Genomic DNA, 9,612 nt, shown 5'->3' with positions numbered 1-9,612 from the left:
GAGAGAGAGAGAGAGAGAGAGAGAGAGAGAGAGAGAGAGAATAACTAAGTTTTAATTAAAAGTAAGTGACAATGGAAGTTTCATAGGACAAAACAGATGAAAGAACACTGAAGTGAGAATAAGAAAACCTTCTCAGTCAGTAAAACTAGCTGATCAAGTCACACAGCATTCATGAGTCTTGACTAGATGATTTCTAATATTTGTCCCAACACCAAAATTCTCAGGCTGAAGTTCTATAAACAGATATTTAGTTTACTACATAAAAACAGTTCATTAAAGGATGTGAGAAACAGAGGTCTGAATTTCTTATTAATACTGTTCTTTAAAAAAAAACCTTCAACCAACTTCTGAAGAGCATAGGCTTAAGGGAAAACATTACAAAGAATTTTCATTAAGGGTAGTTGAAGAACACAAGGATTTTCAAAAATTTCCCTTTTCAATTTAGGAATAATCCCTTATCTATGGAGCTTAAAAAGTAATAAAATTAGTATTCCATTTTACTGAGAAAAATTCCTGGATAGAAGCAATAATGGGCAAAGAACTAGTCTGAGAGTCAGGAAATACTGACTTTATATTCCTCCTCTGACATACCTGCTATGTGATCACTGCCAAACATGCAACTCTCTAATTAAGAGTCTGTGCCAATATGCATTGGTAGAGGTGGTAACCTCACTGGGAGTCTGCTATATTAATGAAATCACAGATCTAGTCCAAAAAAAATCATGCATGGAGTAAACATAATAAGGCAATTCAGATAATACTACCATCAACACCACCACCGTTATTAAAGATATTACATTTTGAAAATTAAACACAAGTGAATTTAACAAATCTCTTCTCTGGGTACACTCAAGACTTATAATTATAAGCTTTTTTTCTAGGTACATTGAAATACTTCCTAAGTATAATTAAAAAATTAATGAATGGAATATAGCCTGAGATTTCTTGAATAGTATAACTAAAAAAAATTAGTCTAAATAAAAGCATCCCAAAGACATATAGTCAATATAAAATACAATTATTGCTGCTTCATTAATCAAATATTACCAGGATTAGCAAAATGATAATTTGATAATTGCCTAGTTAATTTCATCAATTAAGATCAGACCCCAGGGCTAGGGTCATGGAAAAAGACCTTGGGTAACATTTTGTATAGCCCCTTCACAATATTAATTACACATTATACAAAGTTAATGCCAAGTGACATTGATTTACCCAAGATCACACAAGTAGTAAGAGGGCCTTGAAGTGACAATCCACTTTTAAGGCACTTTCCTCTTTATCTGGCTGTCTCCCCAAATAACCCTCATCCAAAATTGCAATTTCCAGTAATCAAATTAATCTCAAATTTTGAAACATACAGATAAATTTGTACTACTACATACAACTGACATATTACAACTGAACTCCATATAACTAAATCCACAAATATCTCTTAAAATTTTGATACATTTATTTTAGTAATCATGATCAATTTTATTAGAAATAGATTTTTTTACAGCATTAGTATTGGGCTAAATCTCACAACCAAGTTACAAGCTAATAGCATGCCACTGTTTTTTTGGGGACATAATCTGATTCATGACATACAAATACGTACTACAAAGAATCATATCATAAAGGATTCCACTAAAGAAGTTTTGAAAACAATTTAAATTGAAGGGTGAAGATTAAAATTGTGTTCCAAGACTTTTTTTTTTTAAGAGCAAGACCATGGGGCAGCTAGGTGGCACAGTGAATAGAGCACCAGCCATGGAGTCCGTTCAAATCCAGACTCACACTTAACACTTACCAGTTGTGACACCAATTGCCCTGCCTTCCCCCCGCCAAAAAGAAAAAAAAATTTTTAAATTGTTAAAGAGCAAGGCCAAATATCCCTAACCTTTACTGTACATAACCAATTTGGTTTTTTTCAGAGAATCATAAAATTGGGAAGTGTCATCTCAAGCAAAACACTTTCTGAACCAGGAATATTAAGAGTAGACCCTTTTAATTTCTCCACATTAATGATTGAGAATTTGATTTCATTGACACTCTACTGAAGTAATCAGTAGAGAATATACACTGAACACAATTAAGCATAGAATCTTGAAATCATACAAATGAAGAAATAGTAGGAACTTAAGAAATCATTAAGTGAATCCATGACAAAAGATGAATAATTAAAATATAAGATTTCCAGGGAAGAGATTATATAGTTTTTTTATTGATCTATTCAAATTTCAAATGTCCAAGCATCTTTACTGTCAAGAAATTCTTAGATCTAATCTAAAGTTTATGATTTAGTTTAAGTTCACTTCCAGCAGAGTTGGAGTTTTTTAGTTTCAATTAGAAAAATCATCTTTATAATTTGATCATGGGACAATCCACTAATGGGTTCCCTTTAATAGTCTAGCAATCATAAGTAATGAGCTAAACATGCTGATTACCTATCTGAAAGTAACCCATTCCCAAATGAGGTGCCAAAACTAATTACTTCTCAATGACTACTATTTCCATCCTAGTTCTGTCACCCAAAGCATTGTCACAGGCTTATCAGTGTTAGTCTAAGCCACAGTCTTGTGGATCTAAGAGTAGAGGTGATGGTGGACATAAGAATATAATCAGGGCACTGCTCATATGGAAGTATAAATTATAAGGCAGAAAATGTTGTACCACACCTGTGTGTGATCTCTACAGACAATTCTCTAGACCCAGACCTTGAACTTTCAAAGGTGTCCCCTGACACTTAGGGGCAATGATATAACCAGCAAGCCAGGGAGGCAAGGAAATAATATAGCCAAAAAAACGGACATACTCGAGACCATTAGGTTTAAATGTTGGTTGCATTTTTTTTTTTACATTTTAAAATCTTGTTGTCAGTAATAATGAAGATTTTAAAATTTTTATTGCCCTTCAAAAAATAGTAGACAACTAGGTGATACGGTGGATAGAGCACCTCAAACATTACTCGCTGTACAACTCTGGGCAAGTCAGTCATTTAACCCTGTTTCCCTCAGATTCCTCATCTATAGCTGGTGAAGAAGATGGGAAACCAGAAGATGGGAAACTCCAGTATCTTTAACAAGAAACCCCAAATGGTATTAGGAAGAGTAGGGACATTACTGAAAAACAACTGAACAGCAACAGACAGTGCATTACTCAAGATAGTAGTTTTATAACTAAATATAATATTTCATTTATCAAATTTAAATCCTTACATAGAAATTCTCCTTTTCTAAAGCAAGTCATGAAACTTTGTTGCAAAGTTTTTAAAATGATCATTACTAGGGGGAGCTAGGTGGTGCAGTGACTAGAGCACCGGCCCTGGAGTCAGGAGGACCTAAGTTCAAATTCGCCCTCAGACACTTAACACAAAACTAGCTGTATGACCTTGGGCAAGTCACTTAACCCTGATGGTCCTCCCTTATGCCCTCCAAAAAAAAGCAAAAATGAAAAACAAAATGATCATTACTTTACCTGAACTTTTAAATGAAATTAAAAACATCAGCTTAAGATCCAAAACTACCTTCTTAGAGGTTAAGTCAATCATTTAATTATTATATATAATATGTAGTACTTCTGACTGTTTAAAGTGTGGTGCTCAGTAAGGCCAAGGTTCATAGATCGCTGGTTGAGCCATCTAGTTCACTGTTGCAGTTATGTAACCCACCACTAAAAAATTTTAACAACAAAAGGAACTAGCGAAAGAAGTGAGGATGAATCAACACAAATATAGTGGGCATACATATATATTAATTACATAGCATCATATGGCCATTACATTTATTTTCATAGTAGATCTACAAGCAATTTATTAAAATATTTTTAAAAGGATGCTGCATATATTTTGGGAATACTGTCAGATTTGCTTTAAACTTATGATGGCTCAGTCATAAAACTTTTAAAAATATATTAGTACCTTATACAAGAGTTATAATTTTTAAATGACTATGAATGTCAAAAGACAACCTGTTCTTTGACTCTAGATCAAAGACCTTTTCCTAAAACAAGGACTCTCTTCCTATTGAAATACACTACAATTCCTTACATAATATTCTCCAAGGTCTTCTGTGAAGTTATCAATGTGAAAATATTGATTTTTTACTTTCTTCCCTCTTTCACCAATCAACAGCTAGTAAATTAACATGGATAACTGCATTGAGAGTTCTGTGGACCTTAGTGATAAAAATTTCAAAGGTTATACAAGAGTTGTCATAATAAATATATACCTAGTACAGACTATTCCCATGTGCAAACATGGACTCCATTGTTAACAACTGTTTATGTTATGTGACCTCACAAATCGAAGCCTACTTGCCAAGATTTTCTTACTGTAAAATGTTAATGTTATGAAGCTTGATTGCATCCTACCCATTAAAGAAATGTTATCTTATACTATAGCTAGAGATAAACATTTAAATAGGGAGATGCAATGATAAGAAAAGTATTATGATATATAACCACATCATCAGTCTGGTCCTAATGTCTAATATACATGAAAAATCAAGTTACAAAATTATTTCAATGGAGAATATATGCCTTAGAGGACAACTAATAGCACTTTTAATTTTTAGCAAAAAAGGTGTTATAAAACCAATAGTAATCTTCCATCACCTTCATCAAAGGTAGAACATAAACTCCTTGAGAGCAGGAGATTTCAACTTTTTGACTTTATTCTCCCTAGTAGCTAGCAGTGCCTTGCAGAACAAAGGTAACTGAACATTTGCTGAACTGTTGAAATAACTGCAAACAACTGGGATGTTTTAAAATACATATTTTTAAAATAGCTAGAGTTCACAAAAATATATGGCCAGATCTTTAATAATATAAATATTCAATGTAAATTCTGTACCTTTTACCTTCCCCCTGTAAAAAGTGGGGGATGAGGGAAATGCTAAAAAAAAAATCATTTGAAGATAACTATTATTATGTGATATATCCTTTAATTTTACACATAAAATGTTTTCATTTTTTTTTCTTCACATCTTAAAATTGTTGAATGTCATGGTGCTAACTGGTGATATTTTCATGAAAACCTCTTCTAATAAGCTTTTCATTTTAATAATAAAAGAAACCAGCCCAGTCAGGATAATATATACACATATATCTGGAGATATATATATATATGAGTATCTGTATTTACATAAAGCAACCTTTGCTTTAATGGTAGCCCTGAGTCCATCAGTCCAAGACAAAGCTGCAGGTCAGGTTATATTATTACAGTGTCTTCTGAAGCTTCCAATAATTAACTCCAAGAGACTCCTGATAAACAATACTAAAAATCTAAAAGTAAGACTCCATTATATTTTATAATGCCTATGAAATAAGATTACAGGATACCCCTTTTTTATCTCATACCCTTTGATAGCCATCCGATAGCTAATAATTGTTGAAGCCATTTTGCAGATAAGGAAACCCAGACCTAAAGCAAAGGGCTCACTTGAAGTACACTACAATTCCTTCATTTCGTAATATTCACGCAGGTGTGGGACAGATACCCCATCTTCTGACTCCCAGTCTAAAGATACTACTTGTGTTTTAAGCTATTGATTACCGTGTCTGGCTGCCTGCCCTCTTATTATAGTTGAGAAGGATCAGCTGGTGAGGTTCCCGTCCCTCCAGAAGCTTTCCAATGCACAATAATCAATAGGACTAGATCTCGGAGCAGAAGCCCGGGAGTCACAGGCTGAGGAATCCTATGCTTCCAAACATGCACCCAGGGTAAGACCTCTATGAAAACAATAAGGGGAAGGGGGCGTCAGTACCAAGTTTTACCCGAAGGGCTCGGTGGGTGAAAAGTTTGGGGGCGGGGGTGGGGAAAAACCAACTTTTGTGCCTGAGTCAGCATATCCTTCCACAGGTTGGGGGGCAGGGCCCGGGTGGAATGTACCTGCCAAGTCCCTGAGTACCTTCGAAGGAGTGAATTACAGGTAAAGGAGTAAAACGCCCGGGAAGGAAGAGAAGGGACACGGGGCTGGGCTGAGAACTGGACGACGCGCCACCAAGGGGAGGGAAGTCCCGAAACGGGGAAGCGGGGGGAGGGGGGGGGGGAAGAGGGAAAGCACGGCAGGGGTCTGGGTGGGTGGAGTACCCCAGGAGGGGTAGGGGTCTGGGCGGCTGACCTCGGCCGTCCCTCGAGGTGCGGGAAGATGGGGGGCTGGGCAGGTCATCGCCGGACGAGGCCCCCAAGAGGCTGAGCCTATAACGGCCCTTACCCCGCCCGGGAACCCCCCAAACTCTCAGCCCACCTCTGGGCAGTGAAAGGAAAGGGCGGCCAAAGCTCCTTACACGCCTACGGCGGCCCCGGGCGCAGGAGGTGAGCGTGAGTGTTTCCGAGTGTGTAAGCGCGTGTGAATGCCTGGGGGGGACGCGGCGGGGGGCGGGGGGTCCGGCCGTTACCGGCGGTTTGGTGGCGTCCCCCTCTCTCCTCCTCACCACTTCTGTCTTCGGATGTTGCTCACAAGTCTCTGGGACCAACGACCACAAACCGCCGCCGCCGGCGCTTCGGGGCCCCAGCGGGCCGAGGGGGGCCTGCCGCGGGGAGAGGAGAAGCGGGCAGGGGGCGGCTGCAGCAGCAGCAGCTGCAGAGGCAGTGGGGAGCGGGAGCCGGGGGGTGGGGGGTGGGAGGGGCTCGCGCTGTCCTCGCGCCTCCGCCTCGGCCGCTCGCGCCCTGAGCGCAGGCACCAGCGCCTGGCGTACTCCACCAGCCCCGCGTCGAGACCTCCCCACCCGCTGGGGCCGGGGCCGCTCCCAGCCAATCAGGGGCCGGCCCCTAGGTGCCCCGGAGATGGGTGGGCGGGGAGCAGAAGCGCCCCCTCCCCGCACCTAGCCTGCGCTCACTTGGTGGGAATGATCCCAGACTCTGAAATGGGCGGGCCGAAGGGTTGAAATCTGAAAGCACCACATGGCGGTGCGGCGAAGTTCTTTGGACAGGCAGCGAGGGTAGCCAATGGAGGAGAGACTCGGGCTCAGAAATGTTTGGGGGAGCCAATCAAGGAAGGGCTACCTCGAGGCAGGGCGCACGTGGCGGAGTTATCTACAAACCGCCGGCGCTTCGGTGCGCCAGGTTACCTACTCTTGAAAAAAGTTGTGTAGCTGCAGGTGCGGTTAGGGTTTGTTTCAATTGGCGAATTATTTGTCATGCGAACTGTGAGGAGAGGTGGCTACTTGTGGAAGCAGACTATAGGGGAGGGGTTTGTATTTGTTTGTTTCAGACTCGCTTTGGCAGTCTGGAGGAGTCTATAGACCCTGTCTTTGCATGCTGTTTTTAAATGCATTTTTTTAACCCTAGAGTTGCAATCTTTTGCGATTATTTTGCAATTATCAGTCAACTACCTTGAAATTACAGTTACCAAATTATTTTTAAAATTACCTCAGTGGAGAGGAGTAGTTTAAAAAAAACAATGGTAAATGTGCACTTCCTTAATAATCTATTTGAATAGCTAAAATGTCACCTTCCTCTAGTTATAAGTACAGCATACTTATAAACTATATACAATATATAACCATATATATATATCTATATGTAACCATAAATATGCATATTTATGTGTATCAATCAACAAGCGTTTATGAAGCACTTTGTGTTTTGTCTAATTTTGCAATGAATGTCTAGTACACGCTTAATGCCTATTGATAAATTGATTAATACTGTGTGCCAGGTGCTGTTCTAAGCCCTGGGGATATAAAAGAGCCTGGTGACTTATTGGATAGAGTGCTAGACCTGGATTCAGGAAGATCCTCTAAGGTCACATCCATGCAGAGGCCGCAAAGCTTACCAGCTCTGTGAGGCTGGGCAAAGCACATAACCCCGTTTTGCATCAGTTTCCTCAGTTGCAGATTGGGAATAATAATAGCACCTGCCTCCCAGGGTTGTTATGAGGATGAAATGAGATATTTGTAAAGTACTTGGAACATAGTAGGTACTTAGTTAATGTTTCCTTCCTTCTTGCTCTCAAGGAATTTATAATTTGATGAATATTTGTGTATATATGTATATGTGTTTGCATTTTAATGCCAGAAAATTTCTGTTTATGGCATCGTGATATTTATTTGGTATTAGTAAAGTATATCTTACAACTGGAAGCCTGCAAGGGGTAGCTGTGCAAAGGGGACACATTTTTCAAACACTGGGTTGGGGATACAAATACCTTAACTGGGAGCTGTCTGGCACTTTGTGAATTTGGGTTTGCAGGACTAATGTTTGTGAGACTTATTTCGTCCTAAGTAATGTGTCTCCCAGTGTGTCTAACATAGACACATATCTTTATGAAAGGCTCATGGGTGTGACTTTGAAATCCAGAACTTTAAATGCTCATTGTGATATTGATCAAACTAAGGGAAAGAACTAGGTTTATTACTGAATAGCGAGTCAAAAGACCTAAATTAGAGACCTTTTTTGCCTTATAGCTTTAGATAAGTCACTTTATACTTCTATCCCTTTCCTTATCTGAGCCAACTGACCTCAGGAAGTCACAGTTATTTATAAAATTGTTGGCATTCAATTAATACATTTTGGCAATTGAACAAGACGTTCTGCTACTCATAAAATGGATAATTCAATAAAAAAGACATACCACCAAAACATAAGCAAAGGGACGGCCAGGTAGCACAGCGAGTAAGAGCACTGGCTCCAGTGTCAGGATGACCTGGAGATAGAATCCCGGGCTCAGACACTCAGCACCACACCCAGAAATAACTGGCTGTGTAACCTTGAGCAAGTTACTTAACCCTTATTGCTTAAAAAAAAAAAAAACATAAGCAGAAGTTGTCGAAGAGTCATCAAAGCAAATAAGAAATATCAAAGTAAATCATAAACTAGTTACTTCAGATAAACTAACTTAATATTTTATAGTTATGGACATCTTGGAACCAGGTCTTTCTGTCAATTCATAATGCTTATACTTCAAAACACACTTTCCTGGGAGATTTCTGCTCTAATCACAAACTTTAATAATGCTCATTGCCACTAAATCAAATGAAATTGAGTTCAATGGCTTCCCAGTTTTCCCTTTTCCTACAGGAAAAATCCCATCTCTAATGCATGTTAAAGATATTTCCTCCTTTTCAGGGATTCCAGGATGGTCACTGGTGAGGAGCAAGGTGTTATCTACTACCTCTTCTTCCAGATCTATGCTGTAGTATCCCTGAGCACAAAATTTGGTTGAGAGGAATGAGATTATGAGATTGGAATTTTTCCCACTTTTTCAAAGGTAAGCTAATAAGGAGGAACTGGAGAATTTTAGCTATGATGTTCCATGCTGTGGGACCATTTGGGCCCACACAGATACTTATCCATGAAGTTATAACTGGGGGGAAAGGAACTTTCTATAATTGAGAAGGTAAAGAGACCTTCTTAAGCTGGTATTAGGAGGGAAAGAAAAACAAAGCAAGAAATAAATGACACTAATATGGGCATGAATCTTGCCAAAGAGTTCTTAATCCTAAATTCTCTGGCAAAAGTCAGGAAACTGATTTTAGGTTGTTATACCAGAGTAAGGACCAAAGACTTTCTGGAGGCTCCAGTGACTTTTTCCTCAGGATTCTTAAAAGGAACCAGCTCAGATTCTCTAGAAGGGAGGGTACCTTTGTGTTCCTTCCAATGCATAAAGATCCTAAAAAGGTAGAGGG

At 39.2% G+C, this 9,612-nt stretch overlaps 1 protein-coding gene across 6 annotated transcripts in view; it reads right to left on the bottom strand.

Annotated features, from left to right (window-relative positions):
• The window catches only part of RBM46 (RNA binding motif protein 46), a 73,496-nt gene extending 66,914 nt beyond the window's left edge, over positions 1–6,582 (bottom strand). For 2 of the 6 annotated variants that reach the window (XM_069105598.1, XM_069105592.1), the window contains exons 1-2: positions 6,382–6,582; positions 5,537–5,712 (exon numbers count right to left, since the gene is read on the bottom strand). The gene's annotated coding sequence lies outside the window, so the exon portion shown is untranslated. Of the gene's footprint in view, positions 1–5,536; positions 5,713–6,270; positions 6,335–6,381 lie in introns of those variants that run through there. The other 4 variants (XM_069105593.1, XM_069105594.1, XM_069105595.1 and 1 more) reach the window with 4 other exon arrangements.
• Positions 6,583–9,612: the final 3,030 nt, after the last annotated feature.

Source organism: Petaurus breviceps, unplaced genomic scaffold (genome assembly GCF_028583685.1).
Source record: "Petaurus breviceps papuanus isolate PSGF00001 unplaced genomic scaffold, PetGlider_PUasm1.0 76, whole genome shotgun sequence".
Classification (NCBI taxonomy): domain Eukaryota; kingdom Metazoa; phylum Chordata; class Mammalia; order Diprotodontia; family Petauridae; genus Petaurus; species Petaurus breviceps.
Note: the sequence above shows the minus strand (reverse complement) of the source record. Positions and strands in the feature narration are given on the sequence as shown.